This window comes from Camponotus floridanus, unplaced genomic scaffold (genome assembly GCF_003227725.1).
Source record: "Camponotus floridanus strain SB8 unplaced genomic scaffold, Cflo_v7.5 scaffold155, whole genome shotgun sequence".
NCBI classification, from domain to species: Eukaryota; Metazoa; Arthropoda; class Insecta; order Hymenoptera; family Formicidae; genus Camponotus; species Camponotus floridanus.
The window spans coordinates 116,774-137,221 of NW_020229276.1; the positions used below are offsets into that span (position 1 = coordinate 116,774).

Genomic DNA, 20,448 nt, shown 5'->3' on the forward strand with positions numbered 1-20,448 from the left:
AATAATTTCTGATGAAACAAAATTTGTGTTGTATTTTTTATAATCTTTGTTGTAGAGAAGTTATTTTCGTGACTTTAATCAAGTATAATATAAGTTTAATGAAAGAGAAATGATTGCAAAATCAATTTTTTGGAAAATTTTGAAGACTTGCATAAAAGAATTAGTTTATTTTATTTTATTTTTATCGGTAATTTGACTTTATTTTATTTTATTTTAAATGATATGAAATATCATAAATATTATGGATTATCTATAAGTATCACAAGACAGAGATTTTATTTAAAAAATTATATATCAGAGGATTGATTAATTTGTATATAAATATTAAAATTAGATAGAAAAAACAACTTGTTTAAATTTATTAAGAAGTTTATTCAAACAAAAATATTGTATCTACCGCGACTTATTCATTTGAAGTAAGAATCGAAAGAGAGAAACAGTATGAAAATTTTAATCTGTTATAGATATATTTACGCGAATTGCAATTATTTCTTTAGCGATTTTCCTCGATATACGAGTATATTATCTCGAATACATTATATCTTGCATCGCACAAAATATTTCTTATTGATATATACAATAATTTACACAGATTCTTATATCTTTAAAACATACATTTTAATACAGAGTGTCATTCAATTTGTCAGCAGTTATTAAATATAAGTTATTTTTATCTATAGATAATCATTGATTGATATTCTGTCCATTAGTACAGTAATTATATTCCGTTCAATCATAAATAGCTATAGTTTCACTGATAACGTCGCTATTAGTGGTTTATAATATAATGTATAAAGCCTGTTATCATTATTAATACTGAATTTGAAGTAACACATCATCATCGAATAATTTAGATAATGGAAAGCGATGATGCATATCTTATTAATAATTAAATTAATAATCAAAATATCTATTAATAATCAAAATTAGGAATTTGAATAATAAATGAATATTCAATCAAAAATATATACAAGGAATATTTATATTGATATAAAATAATATTAATATAAAATAATTTTTGGAATGACAACAAACCGGCTGGCGCGCGGCCTCGACTTGGTTTGTTTACACGCCGTATGTACGCGAGTCTTTCTATCATTCGTTTAACGAGACTCAAGCTGGTAGTAGCAGAAGCTTTGTATTCTTTCTTGAAACGCGATCATTCTTTACGAACATTTAGCAATTACGATTAATCAATTCTAATCGATTAAATAAATGCCAGAAAATGTTTCGCGCAACTTATTCGTTAAATAGAAGCGATAAAGAATAGAAATTATAAATTACTAATATATGATATGTTTAAGTCCGACAGTAAGAACTTTTAGTGAACTATATAAACTTTTTGCGAGTGTGTGTGTGCAACGTACCCTCTGACGACCCTTCAACAACCTAAGAGAAGGAGAAGACTTCGAGACATCGAGTTCGCTGCTGGAGTAATCTTGGGGTGAGTAATATTTATTATATAATAATTTTAAAAATGTTCTTTTAATATTTTTTATACAATAATATTTCTTTATATTAAAAATCTATAATTCTCTCTATAAAAATTTATATACTTGAAAAGAATAGTTTTCCAAAATTTTAAAAATTCATTCATAAATATTTGTTTATATTGTATCGAATACCGAATAAAATTCAGTAATAATTTTTTTGAAATATTAATAATTTTGGATAATAATATTAACCCTTTAATCTACAACTACGTGTGAGACACGTGATCTTGTATTCGGGCCAAAACTGATTATCATGGGCATGGCCCCTGGTACAATGATCGGGCCAAATGTAAATATCACCTTTTGTGGTATATCTACCACAATTATTACATCAGGTTGTAATTACTTATCAAATATTCCACAAAATTAAATCAGTTGTATCTTACACATGTATTTACATTCCGTTTTGGACCCAGGCTGTTGGAACGTAAATCGTAGGTTAAGAGGTTAATAAAATTTTTTTCAAACATTAATAATTTCGTTATAATTTAATGATGATTTTTGATGAGTTTTGATTTTTAGTTATTATAGTATTTAGTTATCATAGTTATTATAGATCAACGTAGAGTTTCAATTATTGCGCATCGACCAGTGAATCGCAAATTTTTAGTTTATAATAAAAAATGCTAACTGCATAGACTACTTTATCTTCTATTCTATTATTATATTCTTTTAATTTTTTACTTTTTTAAATTTCTATTTGTCGCACACAAATGTTTAGACGGATTTTGGCGTACTTGGCGTGCATTTATCTGCCTCATCTATTTATTAAAAAGATTTTACTATCACGCCACGTTAAAAATACGCAAAAAAGAAACTCGAGGACTTGATATATGCAACTTACATGTGCGCCAAATGCACGACAGCTACGAATATACGGCGCAGATACTCGGCGAGGATCTCGCGCGCTCGCACGGGAAACTTTCTAATGCCTGCATTAATATTTTTGTGCCTGGGAGCTAGAGCCGGAGTTGCGTCAAAAGGTCGGGCGCTCGCAGTTTCTTGCACGCGCGCCGCAAAACGGCCGGATATGGTACATCGAATTTAACAGCGAGAAAGAAACAGAAAGAAAAAGAGATGATACGATATTCCATTCCATCGCATAAATATTATTTCGATTGAATTCGTTCGCGATTAGCATTATTGCCCAAAGGAGCAAAGATTCCCCCTCGATTTGCAATCAGTCATTTTGATCACAAATGATAGATTAATATATTTATTTACTTAGATGGCGATAAGATGATTCTTTTATCTTTCCATGTTTAATACGAATTTTTCGAATCTTTATCAGAAAAAAATTTATTAATTTATTAATTTATTAATTTAAGAATTTATTAATTTATTAATTTAAAAATTTATTAATTTATTAATTTAAAAATTTATTAATTTTCCTTAATTTTTTCAGAACGTAATATTTTATACTAATATTAGTTATTTTTATTATTAATTTCATTTGTGCATCAATTATCGCGTGCTGGTTCTATTATCTTTTTTTACATCAAGAGAGAGTTGATTTTGATTAATATATCATAAGAATCTTTCTTTCAATTTTAATGTTAATAATTGTTTAATTTTTTTTATAAAATGTAACTCTTTGTAAAACATATTATGTATTTCGTTTTTTTTTCCGAGAGTCATTGTCTTAAGATCTTCGCATCCAGAAAAACTCTGGGATCTTTGTTCTGGAATTTCGCAGACTGAAATTCCCGAGGCGTTTCGCGCTCATCTGCGGCTTCGCGATCGCGAATTCCGTTAGCGCTAAATCGGGGAGAAAAATGTCGATGACTCGGGAAATCTGATCCTGATTTCTTGCCGGTCTGGAACGAAGAGGCAACGGCAGCATCCGATGTTCCCGTTGAATTAGCAACGCGCGCGCGAGAAAATTGCACGCCTCTTACACGTCGGCGGAAGGTCATCACTGGGACGTACCCGTTCGCGAAAAGAGGTAAGATCGTTTCATTTCAGATATATATCTATCGGTAATTGTCCTTGATAACGGGAATGCGTGTAACGGGGCGGCCTGATATACTATATATCGCTTTGTTCCCCCGCAGGATCACAAACTCTATTATCGATATACGGCACGGCATTTCATCGAGCAGCGGAATTCAAAACGCCCACCTTCCAATTATCTTTCCGAATTAGATTCGCTCTACAATTACTTTATATCGCACGCAATAAATATATCATAATTGGATACATTTATATCTAAACAGTATACATATATAATTTTTTATACACGAATGTGTCATTCATTTTTTTAGAATCTATTAATTATTAATAAATTTTAGAATAAATATTAAGAATTATATAATTATATATTTATAATAATAATAATTATTATTAATATTATTATTATTAATATTTATTCTAAAATTTATTAATAATTAATAGATTCTAAGAAAATGAATGACACATTCGTGTATAAAAAATTATATATGTATACTGTTTAGATATAAATGTATATAATTATGATAAAATTATAAAATTATATATTTATTATAAATATCAAAAATATTAATATAGCTATATAAATAAAGATTATTAATATATTAACATAAATTAAAAGAGAAACTTGTGTCTTAAATATTATATATAGTATATGTCTAATATATAAATTTATATAAATATTATAAATTAAATATTAAATATTAAATAATTATTAACATAAAATAATATTTTAATAAGTATGGCCATATTTCGCGTATTTCCATTTGACATTAAGTTACAACTAGATTTGCCGGAGAGGCAGGCATTCATTAATTTCACAGGGCGCTCATTAATTCTACAGCCATTGCACAACACATGCACCTGAACACGACGATATTTCGATTCTGCTCGTTTACCGGATCGTTTCTCGCGCCGACGAGAGATATGATATACGACGCGACGGTCTACGTAAACGGTTATTAGCGCGACGTTTAATTAACGCGCGGATAATTAGCCGCGACAGGGATTTATCCCGACTTGGCAAAATCTCGCGTTCGCGAAATTTCCCCATTTTTGCCACTTCTCTTTTTCTCTCTTTTTCCTCTTTCCTTTTTTCCCCCGTCTCGACTCGAGCGCGATTCATTTAATCATCGCGCGATTTCTATCGAGAACTCGTTATGATCTCTTGCAAGCTCTCTTATCGTCGTCTCCATCTTCCGGCGAGATAAACCTCCATCACGTGGCTCAATATTTATTACAAAATATATTAATAATTACTCGATAAACCTCTGGGGCAATAATAGATAACCTCACATTGAAATTAAATGAAAACTCGAGGCGATAATCTGCCAATCATTGCTCTCTCATGCTTGGCTCTCGTTCTGCCGCGAATTATAGCGCGAGACGATAATTACGTGGCGTAAATCACACTTAGCGCTATTTTCTTATTAAAGATTTCCTTTCTTCATGAGAACCAATTTTAAGATGGAACGATTGAAAATGAAACGTTTCTCAGAAACTTAAGTCTCATAATGAAAGAGAAGCTGAGATCGAATGGAGCAAAATCTAATTCCTCTTTCAACTTCAAATGAACTTCATTTTAACGAATTGTATTCCTCTTTCAATTTCAAATCAATTTTATAAATAATGATAATTAATAGTTTTAATAATTAATAATAATTAATAATTTTAATAATTAAATGATAATAATAATAATTTTAATAATTAAATAATAATTTTAATAATTTTAATAATTAAATAATAATAAATAATTTTATAAATAATAATAAGTTTAATAAAATTTCGTGTTAATGAGTCTCGAAGAAATATAAATATATAAAATGTTAAAAATTTGCAATTTGCGATAAATGAATTTTTTTCTATAGATATTCTTTCGTTCCGCTCAAATTTCTCAAGGAGTTTATATAATTGAAAGGAACAGCTATCAAATATTAATCAAATATCTTTAAATTTTCTATCACGAAAAAATTAATCATTTTTATATTCCAATTTTATTTTAAATATGTGAAGTCAAATTTTAAATAAAATCTATTTAACCGTAAATAAGCTCGTAAAAAAATTACGTTATTGCACAAACCACAAGCAACCTAGTAGAATTCTGCTATCATTCAGTGTCACCGATCTTCGTGATCTTACGGGAGATTAACGTCTTCCTCTTTCCCGTTAATATCGAAAGCCGCGGAGGGATACTCGCGAGCTTTTACATAAGCGCGATAAACCTCATCTCGGGTGCGTTTAGGCCTTAATTAGCGGACCCCCCGGTACGTAACCGGCATGTTCCGATATATCGGCGTAAACGCGTTTTACGGCGGAGAAAGTCGGTTACATATACATATATTTAATAAGCAGCGGGAAATCCTCCTCTCCTCCTCCCCCCCTCCCGAGTCGCCCCTTCCCCTCGTCCCGTTTTTCAGCCCTCGCGATCCGGGGACAGGCTCGTATATCTCGCCCCGATATCTCGACGCGCGATGTATTTATGGGCCTGCGAGAAGAGGATCGGCTCATTATCATTAGCGGATCTCGTAATTGTGCGTCTGTCGTGTAAACGTCCTCTCGCGAGAAATCGAGCGGCGAGGATAAGAAAGGTTCAAAAGATTCTTGCGACCGCGGGCTCTTGATACATTTTTTTTTTACATCCTCCGCCGAGAATCGAGGCTGAAGGATTCCGATTAAAATATTTACGGCGCGTTAATCGTGTCGATTCCGAATCGTCCCGCAATTGTTATCAGTCGCCTCGCATGAAATAAATCTCGGTTTGAAAAATAAAGGAATTAATAAAGATAAATAGCTTGTGATTTTTTTGGGACTTACTTGTGTCAGTCTTGTATAATTTATTATCAGGATTTATTTCGAAATTTCTTTAATTCATTTATTTCATTTCATTCATTTAATTTTTTAATTCATTTATTATCTGGAATATTTAAAATATTCCCAACAACAATCAGCTTTGTCTCTCATATCTAGGTTCCTTCTCCATTTCTTTTTGTCACTCAAAGTGTAATTTCTACGCTAATTTTGCAATTTTTTATTATTTTTTGGAATTTTTATAATTTTTATAATTTTTTGAAGTAAATTTTGGCTTAAAAATTAAGTGAATTAATAAAGATAAATAGCTTGTGATTTTTCGAGACTTGTGTCAGTCTCATATAATTTATTATCGAGATTTATTTCGAAATTTTTTTAATTCATTTATTTCATTTAATTCATTTATTATCTGGAATATTTAAAAAATTCCCAATAAGATAGCCAATAACATTCGGCCTTGTCTCTCCCATCTGGATTTCTTCTGTTTCTTTTTGTCATTCAAAGTAAAATAATTTCTACACTAATACACAAAACAATTTCTATACTAATTTTTTCTATACAATTTTTTATAATTTTTATAATTTTTTGTAATTTTTATAATTTTTGGAAATAAATTTTGGCTTAAAAATTAAGTAAATTAATAAAGATAAATAACTTGTGGTTTTTCGAGAGACTTGTGTCAATGTCGTAATTTATTATCAGGATTTATTAAAAATTAATTAAAAGATTCCCTTGAATAACATTGTCTCTCACATCTAGATTTCTTTTTGTGTCATTCAAAGTATAATTTCTACAGTAATTTTGCAATTTTTCATAACGATATCTGCTAATATCATATCAGTCTGATCATTAATCATATCACATCCTTTAGTATTTTCTCATTAGTCGATTTTTTCATTTTTTATACTTTATACGCGATTGGAGGCGATCTCGATCATCCGGCATTACCGACATCATATTGTCGCGGATGCACAGTATCTCTGACATCCTTACGTTGTGCTAATCTTCGCTTTATCACGTGATTATAGCGCGGGAAAGAAAAGAAATAACGATACGTAATTACATAGTGAAAAAAAGAAGGAGAATAGATCGCGTGACGATCGGTAACGGTCGTTCCTAGAGCCTTCACCTAGAGCTCATCGTCACGTGACTCCCCGGATATCGGCGAGCGCCGATCGATCGCGATCGATCGATTCTCGATCGGCGCGTTAACGTCGTCACGTTATTAGCCGGGCTTTAAACGGCTAATTACGCGCTCGAGCGCACGAGAGGATTTTTGCGGAAGATCCTTGCCGCCGATATGCGTCTCGTCGTCGCTCGCGAGCGACAACACAAGTCTAGAAAGTCCGCGAGAGGAGGACTTTTACGCGATCGCTATCGTGCCGACCTAATAATAACAATTTCGTCAAAACCAATAGCCGACAACGATGATCGGCGCGCAATCTTTTCTTTCTCTCGGACTAGTTTCTAAAAGCCAATTATCGCCACCCATCAGTCGGATTCCCGGTGTTGATCCGATAATTCGAGGCGAGTCATCGCGGTGTCCGCGGATCCTTCCGGATGAACTCCTCCCCGTTGGAGAGAAATGTATTGTGATACCATTTCTAGAGAAAAACCGTTAATATAACCGTAATATTTTTTCTCTTCACATTTTTTGTTAATATAATTAAAAAATTAAAGTTGCTGTATTTTTAATTTCCTTTTTCATCTCGTTCCGAGGTAATTTTAACGAAATGACGAGACTTCTGCGGCAAACCCGACATGATTCAAATAATTTTCAGTTATAATAATAAAAATGTGTTATTATGCGTCTAATTGAAAATTATCCGAATTATATAATTATTATGTCGTTTAATATCGTAAAAATTTCATTAATTCGTTAAAATTATTTTCGAAAAAAATGAATTAAAAATATAAGAACTTTATTTGTTTTATTTAAATAAATGACTCAAGTATATTTTTAATAAAATTACACATTGTGTTTTTGTATCTGAAGACGTCATTCAAATTCAATTTTAATTTGTTTTTGGAGAATTTAATTGAAAAATAATTATAACATATACATAACATATATATACAGCCAATTAAAATGCGATCTACTTAAAATGGTAATAGTTAGTTCAAATGATCATCTGAAAAACGAGAAATAATGAAAAATCAAGTTGATCAAAATATAAAAATGTTAAATATCGGGAAAAAAATCTTGCTTCTTTTTACTCACATCTCTACCCATTTCGTTTTTTCACAAAACAAACGTTACGGTAATATAATTAATTACAATTAATTATAAAGCGAATTCGAGGACGACTTGGAGGATACGTGATGCTCGCTAAATTGAGCAAACAAAAAAGCGGACAAGACTCGATCAAAGAATTGAAGTCGCTGCGCGGCTAATTAAGAGTTAATATAGGCAAAGAGCGTCTGTCATATCTGACTCGACGTCTGAAATTCCACGTCGAGTAACTATTCAGGGGATCCGCCATCCGATTAATCACGAGTCCGATGCACTGTTCCGGACGTATTGTGCGAGGAGCGACGAATAAAGAAGAGCCTCTCTGGCTTTCGCCGATCTGGCTATTCGGCAGCTCGCAGGACCGCGTCGCGAAACGTTTGAATGCGTAATTGATCTTCGTCTTTTGATTCGCTAACAGAGATGTCCGGGACAGTTTTGGACACGGGAATCGAGACGGGATGGGGAGGATAAAATATGAGCGGTGAACGGCGTGCGATATCTCTTCGTCCAGGGTGTCCTAGAATCGGCGAAATGTATGGAGGCTGAATCGAATGTGCCTTCAACGAAAATATCAGCGAACGAGTCCATCGCTGGCACCAAAACGCTGATTTTAATGAGAGATCGGCAAGCAATTTTCTGAGAAAATATACGCGCGATCGAAGAGATTCGGCAATATTCTTCAGAACCAGCGGCCATTTTCGATCATTACGATTAAATGAGGAGTATAAAGATGGTTATCAAATGAAAAGTACACGCTCTTTTCCTTTTACATCGCGAAGAGATGCTAAACTTATTTTTCGTTTCTTTATTTTCTTTATTTTTAATTTATTTTCTTTATTCTTTATTCTCTTTATCTTTGATTTAATGATTTCTTAAATTTCTTTAATTATTTTTTTAAATTCTATTAATGATTTTTTAAATTTCTTTAATTATTTTTTTTAATTCTATTTACATTTTTATAAAATAATTGTTTATCAAATTTATATCAATTACGAATTTTATGACGTTCTTTTTAAAAACAATTTCTCCGATATTTTATATATATTATAATCTCCTAGGTTAGGTTCATTTTATCCGCACAAATTTATTACAACTTGAAAAATCGAAATCGATTTGACAGAAATTTTTATGTAAAAAAATCCAACATTTTTTAATTTGATTATCGAAAGATATTTCCTTATAAAACCGCTAATAGAAAATTTTTTCCTCCCAACGATTTCATCTCCTGAAACTCAATTCGCGGGAAATCTCTTGTGTTGGATCGTGAATTGACGAAAGAATCTGAGAGAAATACAGAAGGAACGACCTGTCCGATTTTGCAGCAGCTTTGCTCTCCTCTCTAGGTATCGGGGCAGCGAAGTATGACCGTCGTCGTCGTCGGTGCCTCCTCGATTTTCGATTGTTCGGGTTAGCTCGTGCTTGGTATCGTGCCCGCGTACGACGCACAATAGGGCCCCGTTGTGTCGTCGTTACCGTGCCTGCCTCCGCCATTACCGTTCTCATTGTTATCATTGTTATTGTTATTATCTAGCTAGCTAGACGCTATTAACGATTGAAATCGGCCCCGGTTAGATAGTCACCGAGTCATTGCTTTCCCATTGGCGGCGAAATGGTCCTCATTTGTTATCCCAAAAAAGTTTTTAAAATTACACAATAAGCAATAAAAATGAATAAAATAAAATTTCCTTAATGGAAATTAATGTTGTAATTTTTTTTATAATGTCGAAGGAAATTTTTTAATTGCTCTTATGTCGAAATAAAAAAAAATATATGCGTATAATACAACGAAAAATATCTAATTAAATTAGAACATATAAAATGTCCCTTATTTTAATAATAAAATTAAATAATTAAAACGAAGGGCGAAAACAAATAATTAAATTTGAATTATTTAGTTTACTTTATTAATTTAAATTTTAACAACAATGCTTTAATAATATTTTCGTATAAATATTTCTATGTATCACGTATAAACTCATACAATTTTCTCATTTATTGGAAAAATATTATATGATATATAGCCTAGTTCTTATTAATCTTCGTCTTTTTTTAAAGAAGGAAATTGTACTCTCGAATAATTATTTTAGACGTACACTTTATGTTTCTAATTCAAAAGCAAAGCGACGCCATTGGGAAAGGACGGCGAAGTACATTTGATATATCATGGGGCATACTTATAAGTAGAAACGGTCCGATCGAGCGGCTTGATCCTCAGGCGTGGTTGAGCAAACACAAAAGCGCCTCTTCTCGAGATGCAGAAAACAGGTCCGGCCAACAATCAGCGATGCATGAAGCCTCCTCGGCCGATTTCACAAATTATTTTCGGCCGTAGAAGATCTCTGCGAGTCGCATAGTAATAACATTTAAATAAAATGTATACCTTTCTTTCCTACGTGTACATCTCGCAGAACACATCCAGCACAAACTGCACATATGATATGGACCTGGATATTCGAAAAAATAACAATTTTTTAACAATATATGAAAAATCGCGTTTCTTTTCTCAAAAAAACATCAATAATTTTTAATCATTCTTTGCAAAAACAGAATTATAATTTTGCAATTTAATAATTCACCTGTCAGTTTTCTTATTTTTTTCATTTCCAATTTGAATTTAATAAAATTAATTTAATTTAATAAAATTAATTTAATTTGATAAAATAAATGTAATTTAATAAAATAAATTCTAAATTCTAATTTTATTTTAATAAATTAAAGTCAATTATATGTATTGAGCTATCTGGCGTCGAAAAAAATTAACAAATTACAAAAAAAAGAAAAAAAATGGCGCCAACTTAAGTTTTCGCTCGAGAAAAAATAGACTCCGGTCAAAAGAAAATTCTAGTTTCTAGATTTCTTCTCCATTAATCTCATCTCTATTTATTTATAATTGTCTCTTGAGATTATCTAAGCGAAAGCTGGACGTAAATTACGCGATGGGACGAACGGGCGGTGACTGCATCTTCATCTTCGCGATCGTCGAAAGTGCGCGGCGCGCACGTCGTGTTATTATTACAGGCTCGGAGGCGATCATGACCGCGCCCCGTTAATTATTCGTCTCGTCAAAAGATACAGGATCGAATCGCCTCGTTGTTCCATAAAACGAGCGATCTTTCCTGCGAGAGACGGCAACGCGCGCGGGATCAATCTGTCAGCTGTTTATTCTCGGGACGCAAAAATCCGCGTGCAAAAAAGCTGCACTGTTATCCGAAAATTACAATGTATTTCAACAGATGTCAGAAAGGATTTCATATTTTAATCAAACTTTTTGCAATCGCGCATTCGTGGGAATAAAAAGACTTAATTTATATCGTAGAAATTGACACAGTTTGAATTTCAACATTTTAACAAAAATTTACCGCGAGAAACAAGTCGAATTGTTAAAAAACTTTATTCAGATTTAATTAGCCTAGAAAGAATACATTTTTGTGAATAAGAGTCGCGCCCGAGAAAATTCCCAAATTTAACAGTTATCGTAAAGATTCCTGTCTGGAAAAAAATAAATATTTTATTAATAAAAATTGAAAAAAATATATTCTTTTCTACTCATAAATTATAGGTTATTAAGATCTTATTAAAAATAATAAATCTATAAATTAAATGAGAAATAAATAAATAAAACAAAATGAAATATTAATAAATATTAATAAATTGAATTAAATTAATAAATATTAATAAATTGAAATAAATTAATAAATTGAAGTACTTGTTAAGAGGCCTTTTATCATATTTGGATCTCGAGTCGCGTTGGAATAAAATCAATGGAGGAGATTAATGATCGCGCTTCGGTTGGAATGCGCTCTCTTAGAATCAAAATCGCGACGACGACGCGATAAGAGAATCATCGGAGAACGGTCCCCTGTTAATTCCGAGACGATTGCATTAGTTATCAGTCACGGTCGATAGTAGAACGTTGAGGAACGCAGAGGGAGACCCATCTTGCTTCCAGAATTTTTTGCCCCCTGCCTCGCCCATTTTGCTGCTTCTTTCCCTCCGCTCTCTCTCTTGCGATGCGTACCCTTTCGCATTTCCCCTTCTCCCCCTTCCCTCTCCCCTTTTCCATGGCGAGACGAGAATTTTGCCCCCCTCTCGCTCTGGAGACCTACTTAGGGTATCGCCGCTCCTTCCTTCCTCCTCGTTTGCTCATCGTCCTCGCGAATCCTCTACGAATGATCCGATTAGCGTGACCGATTCTCTCGAAACGAAGTGATGCCAATTACTAAACGCGGGTTCGCGAACTTTGAATGGAATCATGCAGTGAGAATCCCGGAGCTCTCCTTTTGAGGCTCACACAATGAGATTTATTTGAATAAAGATACAGGACTGTCGTATCTCTGAAAGTGTGAATTTTATAAAAGGAACTATTAATAAAATAGTAGTGTCTAGTCCATGAAAAACTTGGAGTTCTCAATAATTTTTTTTATGTCCGGAAATATTAGAGAATTCTTTGAGATTTTATTGGGATTCGGAGAACTTTTTTAAAATTCTCTCCTCGATAATTTTCCTCTTACAGATATTATAAGCAGTCGGCAAATCAAGTAAATTATGGAGGATTAAAATATGTATTATAATTATGATAACTGAAATATTGTAAATATGTATCTTGTAAATGTGTATATGTATTTAAATATGTATCTATTTTTATTTATATATTCAATTATTTCTAGCAAAATTTTGAATATGCAACACTTATTCCTCATTGTAATCTATAATGAAAATATAATGAATATGAAAAAAGAAAACATTATGCAAGAGAAAAATGTTTACGAAAGTTATTTAGTTTTTTCATTTGCAAATTTAAAACTTAAACTCTTTGTTTTTTTTGTATGAATGAAAAATGTCAGAACACGTATACAATAAGATTTATTTTAAAATATCGCGTCACACAAAAAATCTTTAAGATATTCTCTTTATCTGAAACTATGAATAAAAATACCTGAAAGATCGGGAACTTTTTTACAAGATTGAAATAGATAAATGTTAAATATATAAATAAAATATACAAATTTCTTCTGATAAATTATTATGAATTCTAATAAATATAAATAAATTCTAATAAATAAATAAATATTGCTAAATAAATACTTTAATAAATTATTATATCTATCATATTAAAAGAATATCTTTTTATGTAGAAAATAATTGTGTTAATTTTGCTTCATTATATTCTAAATTTTCTACGTATACATATATTCTAAATTTGAAAAAAAAAACAAACAAATTTATACAACTGGATAAAAAAAATATATAAATTTATTTTGTCGCAGAAAGGAAAAGACAAACGAGTAGTCGAAATAGATCAGAGATAGTAGCAAGATAAGACATTGCGTTCCCGTTGAGGTCGCGGTTATGCAAGCGAATATAAGTGCAATCGAAATAATTATCATCGTTATGCAAATGTGCGCGCGATGATTAAATCTTCCTGGTGGAACGCACGACCGGAGGCGTAGTCTCTTTCTCTCTCTCTCTTTCTTTCGAGAAAGGAGAAAAAGGAAACCGGAAAAAAGGAACAAGTCGAACAAATTAACGCGTACATCCACGTGACGCGCGAGCGTTAGCAAGAAAAATAACGGTGGTTATTTGCGGTATAATTCCGGAAGCCGGCTCTTTTTGCGCGCGTCTCGCCGTGTCGTCCGTCGCCGCGTCGATGATTGCGCTAACTCGATCCACTCAATTCTAGCCGATGCACTTTGCACAATGTATCAACTATGTTCTTCTAAATAATCGTATCATTTCTAAAAAAATATTTATATATTCGTAGCAAAAAAATTGCGGCAAAATGCTCTGAATTTAAAGATACGCTTGTAAAATCAAATTTTTATTACATTATATTCGAGATTATAACGAAAGATATAAATCCTTAAATATTAAAGAACAAATCTTTGAATAAAACGATAATAGAAAAGTAGAAAAATTTAATTTATGAATTTTAAAATATGAAACTTTCAATATTTTTTAGGAAAACATAAACTTTAATAATTGAAAAATAATAATTTAATTAATTTTTAATTCGAAAAATATAAAAGTTGGAAATCAATATCTATTTAATTTTAACCAATGTAATTTTATGAAATATATTAATTGCGTTTCAAAGTACAAGCTTTTAAATAGAATAAAAATCATTTTTTAAAGAAAAAAAATATCGTAGAAATAAAAAAATGCTCTGGATTTAAAAATACACAGGCAAAATTTTTATTACATTCGAGATTATAAAATGTAAATCCTGAAATATGAAACAATCTGAAGAAAACAATGATAGAAAAAAATAAAAATTCAAGCGATAAATTTTAAAGTATGAGAGAAGCTTTCAATATTTTAACATTAATAAAACATAATAAAAAAGTACAAAAGATGAAATTTAATATAGAGATTGTTTTTAAGTAGATGTTTACATAGATGTTTATTAAAGACAATCCTCTCGCGAGACGCATCCGAGGGTTCGAGTGGATTTATCTGCCACGTAAGAGCGTTAATGTGAGTTTCGTGTAACTCAGAGTCCGCGAGTGATTTACTATCTTAATGGAACATGACGTGAAATTTCACTCGGTCATCTCTCAGCCTCCTTTGATAATTAAATTACATTTTATGCGAGAATTGGCTTCAATTATAAGTGAATCATTTCTAAGATAATTTTTGAGAATTGCTGTCTGATTAACTTACCGCCATCTTTTTTATACATTAAAATCATCGAAAAATATCGAGCAAATTATACACACTTAGAGACGATAATAAAAATATATTCAATATTTATTATATAAAAAATGCTTTCAAAAAATATATTTAATATTTATTATATTTAAATTAAAATTAATTAACAGTTGAAATTCTGTCTCTTAAAACTTGCAATCGCAATTTAATTATTTTTTTTGTAGTTAAAACGGCAAGATTCCTTTTAGGGATCCAAGGTAAAGAATTAACGCGACGGATTAATCGACCGAATTAATTTCACGCAGATCCTGAAATCTCGCGGGCGAGTCTCGCAGGACAATGATCTCGCCCAGGATACCGTTCGCGCGGTTCAGGGACTCCGAGAGAAGTAGGTTTCCCGCGAATTAGCATAATACATTTGATCGTGCTTCGTGGAATATCGTTAATAACGCAGTCACGGATACCCTTTCGGCTCGCGTGTCCTTCTCGTAGAGAATAAAGTACACGACTATTTTCTCTCTTTTCCTCTCCGCTCCGATCGATTTATATTTATGCGTTATTGGCAAACGCAAATGGCCAGATAACTGAATTCATTTTACGGTCTCCGGAATAATTTTTATCGATTAACCATTAAACTTATTCTTTTTCAGCACGTGATTTTTTCCACAAAAACTTCCATTATCTTTTTTGTTAAAATTTGAATCCGATATAACAATTTTATTTAATAGTAATTTCATTCAAAAATTTATAATAATATTAAAAAAGTCGGATCTAATAATTTTTTTTTAATTTAAAAATATATTTGATATATAATTTTTATTAAGAATTTCATAAAATAGATTTTATACATCGAAATAATATAAAAATGGGATATAAAAAATTTTATGCGGATATGGAAAACTGGAGGGAACACACTTGAGTCTCAAATGCATAAGTATTGCTTCGAAAAAATGTATGAGAAAAGAATCGACACGCGATCTCGAGATTGAGTCGATTTTTACGGGTGTCGCTCTCCAAATAAATCAATCGAACAAACGACGTGTGTTTCTTTGCAATGAGAATTATAAGCTGACAATGCGGCATGTGCAATATCCATACGGCGAGCATAATCGATTTTCCGCGGCGGATATCGATCGCGCGCGCGCTCGCGAAACCTTGAACGTTCATTTGCAACTTAATGAAGGAACGAGACGCGAAGCGTGGAGCGCACGCGCGCTCGGAAAAAAATCGCGAATTCGATCCGTCAATCTTGCTCCTTCTGTGTCTTTCTCCCGCGCGCGTGCATACAATCGGCGCTTTTGAAAGATCGGATCGAAAATCTAATTACTGTCCCTTTCAGCCGCAGCGCGATTTTATAAAACAGTCGCTCGAATCGATTCGCGATTTCCGACGGACGATTCGAGTTGCCCGCACAAAGCGATCGTTTATGATGGATTGTCTTGAAGAGATTCTATGTTAAGAAAAGAGAAAGATCGGGAGACAATCCGGAGATAAATCGATAGGAAAGATGTAATGATAAGTCGATATTATTATTAAAGGCTTAGTTTACACCGTAGCAGTATGAAAAATTGATAATTTGTAGAAGTTTTTTTTGAAGAATATTAAAAATTGATCTTTTTGCAGTTTTATTGATATTTGTTTTTATTGCTGTTTAATCCTTTTTTTTATCAATATGAGGGCAGCGTGTTTGAAAATGCTTAGTTTAACGATGTGTGATACGCTGCTCCTTTTATTTAATAATAATTTTAAAATTTATATATAATATAATATTAATATACTTATATATAATATATTATTAATATATTAATATTTTTTTTAATGATATCAAAAAATTCAAATTGGATATAATAATTATATGTAAAATTATCCTAACCCGAACGATTCCCATAATATTATACAAATATTATACATTAAATATATTTTTAAATTTTACATAATTTTATGTAAAATTTAAAAATATATTTAATGTATAATATTTTTATTTAGAAAATATAATTAAAATGAATACACCTACCTTTATTCTTGGAATGCTAAACTTAATTTCATTTTTTAAAAATTAACAAAATATGAGTAGTATAATATTTTAAAATTAAATATTTAAATTTTGCAGGAATGTATTTATTTCTTGAAGATTAGAAAAATTTTAATTATTAATTTTTTACCTTTCTTACTTTGTATCGAATACAAAATATCACGTTCTATGTCAATCTAATTTGGATGTAATTTAAAAAAAAAAACAAGAAATGCAATATTTTGTGTGAAATTTTTGGAATACGATGATTTTTCACATTTAACGACGATCTAATAAGTATGTATCTCGGAAGGTGATCATCAAGAGCACGAGAAATTGATGGAGTTAATTAAGGTGGGATTTGAATAGAGAGAGGACCGATGCGGACCACTTAAGGATCAGAGGGAATCGTTCGGGTTAGGATAATTTTCCGGGATAATAGTGGGTGGAGTAACGGAATTGTGGAACTAGAGTAGACTCGACGAGCAATTATCGAGTCTTTATCAAAGGGGGAGTTCATGGCGATTACGTGACCTTTCACTTTTCCACAATTTAGTAACTCGACCGGCTGGTGACGTAAGCGTGATCGCGTTGCATGCCGCTAAACACTCGCGGTTACGATGATTTTAACACATCGTTGCTTAGTTTAATCAATCGTTCTCTCAGAAAAAACACGCATCTTCACGATAATTTATTTTATATTCTGCATATTTATTTTATTTTTAATTTAATTCAATTTTCTTTATTTAATATTTTACTTTTTATTTTAATATTTTATTCGTTTATTTAAGTATTTATTTTTATTCGTTTTCTTCTATAAATTTAATTCAATTTTATTTAAATAATTTTTATATTTTTTAATTTTTATAATTTTATATTTACTTTTATTTGCATTCTCTTTTCTTTCTTCTTATGCTATTTTAACGCTATTATAAGTCATTCTTTTTTTTCTCCTTTATAAAATAGATTTTTCCTCGTGTATTATGCTAAATAAATAAATAAATATTCTAAAGAAATCCGCGAAAAGAATATGTGATAAATGTCGATATTTTTTAAACAAAGAGGAACAATTTTTAAGAATGAAAAGAATTAAAAGTTAAAATATATTTTTATAATTACACATTTAAAATGGAAATATGAAAGTTAACATGTGTTAACACAGTTAACACATGTTAACTTTCATATTTCCATTCTTTTCAATATGATTTTTAAATGTTGACTTTCATATTTCCATTCTTTTCAATATGATTTTTAAATAATATAATATTTCAATATGATTTCTAAATAATATAATTCTTAATATATATGTAATAAAATATATAATATATGTAATAAAAATATATGTGATATATGTAACAAAATATGTAAATACCAAATAAATCTAAATGAGTCCCTAATTTTTTTCGAAATTCAGCGTCTCGGGTTCAACGATCTGATAGAGTCTGATTGCTCCATCTGAAACAGTATACTATCTAGCTCCTGACACTTACAGAGAGACGCGGCGTGTTAGCTTTGCAGTGTATCAGTTTGCGGCAAATCGTCTCGATTTATCTCGAGAATTTGAATCGCGGTACGACTCTCAAGGCCTCTCGCGCGCGAAGGATTTATTTATTCTCCATGGTTATACATGGGACTCTGAACGAGATAGGAATTAGGCGATCACGTTCCTGCCCGCAAGGTGCATACGCCGCGACCATAATCGCGATAATATTCCGCCTGCCCGGAAGACACACACATACAATGTTCGCCGCGACGCGCCGCGCGAATTGCATTGAATGCAATTACTATGTAAGTCGTCGATCGGGTCCACGTCCTTCTTTCCTTTCTTCTTCTTTCTTCCTCTCTGTCTCTCTCTTTCTTTCTCTTTTTTCCTCTGCCTTCTTTTCCGCGAGCCAAGCTCGCGCGCGCCCATCCGTGAGAGTTTACAACCATTCATCATTGAAATGTGCAACGTGCGGCATTGCACCACTATGTACGACCGACACCAGCGCAAATAGAAAGAAGAAAGAGACGAACGTATGATTTCATTCGTGGGTCCGCGCGATTGCGTCGTCTCTGCCCGAGAATCAATCATGTGTATGATTATTAGAATAAAAATATTGAATTTAAATCGAGAGAATTTCATTACATGATTAATTATAGAGGATAAGATCTGAATCTAAAGAGGAATTTTTTAAAAATATTTTTAAAATTATTCATCTGGAAGAAAGAGATTCTCAAATTGAAAATGTTAAATAAATTAATTTAATAATTGAGATAAATGATTCAATAGAAGAAATAATGTGTTAAGAGATAATAGATAAATGTGGGGGTAAAGAATATGGAATATATTTTTTAATTCTAAAAAAGATATTAAGGGAAAAATATTAAGTTTACTCCAATAAATTTACAAATATAGATTGAATATTTTAAAGAAAATTTATTTAATCAACATATAAAATAATTTAAAAAATCAATCTAAATTGAATATTTTAAATAAAATTATTTAATCAACATATAGAATAATTTAAAAAATCAATCATGTATGATTGTCATAATCAATAAATAAATCTTCCATTAATCCCATCCCAATTAATCATGTTATAGAGAGAGAGAGAGAGAGAGAGAGAGAGAGAGAGAGAATTAAAATAAAATTCCGTCAATTTATACTCAATTATTGAGATGAAGGATAAAGATGGATAAAATGCATTGAGATTGATAAAATCTTGAGCATTCAAAACAAAAACTCAAAAAAATTATATTTGTTTCGAAAAGAGATTCTTCTTAAACTAAAAATATTTGAAAAGTTAACTTACCAATCAAAATAAATGATCCAATGGAAGAAATAATGTTCAAGATAGATAAATATCGAGAAATAAGTTTCAAGATAGATAAGTATCGGGATGATCTAAGTATCGAGAGAGAGAAATGTACTTCTTAAAAATTTTCAAGTTTCAATAAATATAAAATAATACGCATAATCTGAATATTTAAATAAAATTATTTAACGAAGATATAGTAAAATTATATAGGAAATTTATTTTACAATCGTGGTACTCCATTATATGACTCGAATAAATGTTTCATGAAGGCGAAATTTTTGAAATCTGATATTTAATATGGAATCATGCGATTCGACAGATGAATCTTTATGAATATTTATTTGAGAATCTATTGTGAGAATCTATTGAATATCTATTTGAGAATCTATTGAGAATCTATCGATTTTTCTTTTGATTTTTGTCAAGTCGATATTCTCGTGAAAAAAGCAAATGCATTTGTTGAAATCAACTTTTCTTTAAAGCTACCGATATATATATTTAATAATA

The 20,448-nt window shown here is 31.2% G+C and overlaps 1 long non-coding RNA gene across 2 annotated transcripts in view; it reads left to right on the top strand.

The window, feature by feature from the left end:
* Nucleotides 1-1,028: 1,028 nt before the first annotated feature.
* Nucleotides 1,029-20,448, top strand: part of LOC105252003 — a 31,844-nt gene continuing 12,424 nt past the window's right edge. Inside the window, exon 1 of one of the 2 annotated variants that reach the window (XR_889257.3) lies at nt 1,029-1,444. This is a non-coding gene — a long non-coding RNA (uncharacterized LOC105252003). Of the gene's footprint in view, nt 1,445-3,196; nt 3,439-20,448 lie in introns of those variants that run through there. The other variant, XR_003122514.1, reaches the window with a different exon arrangement.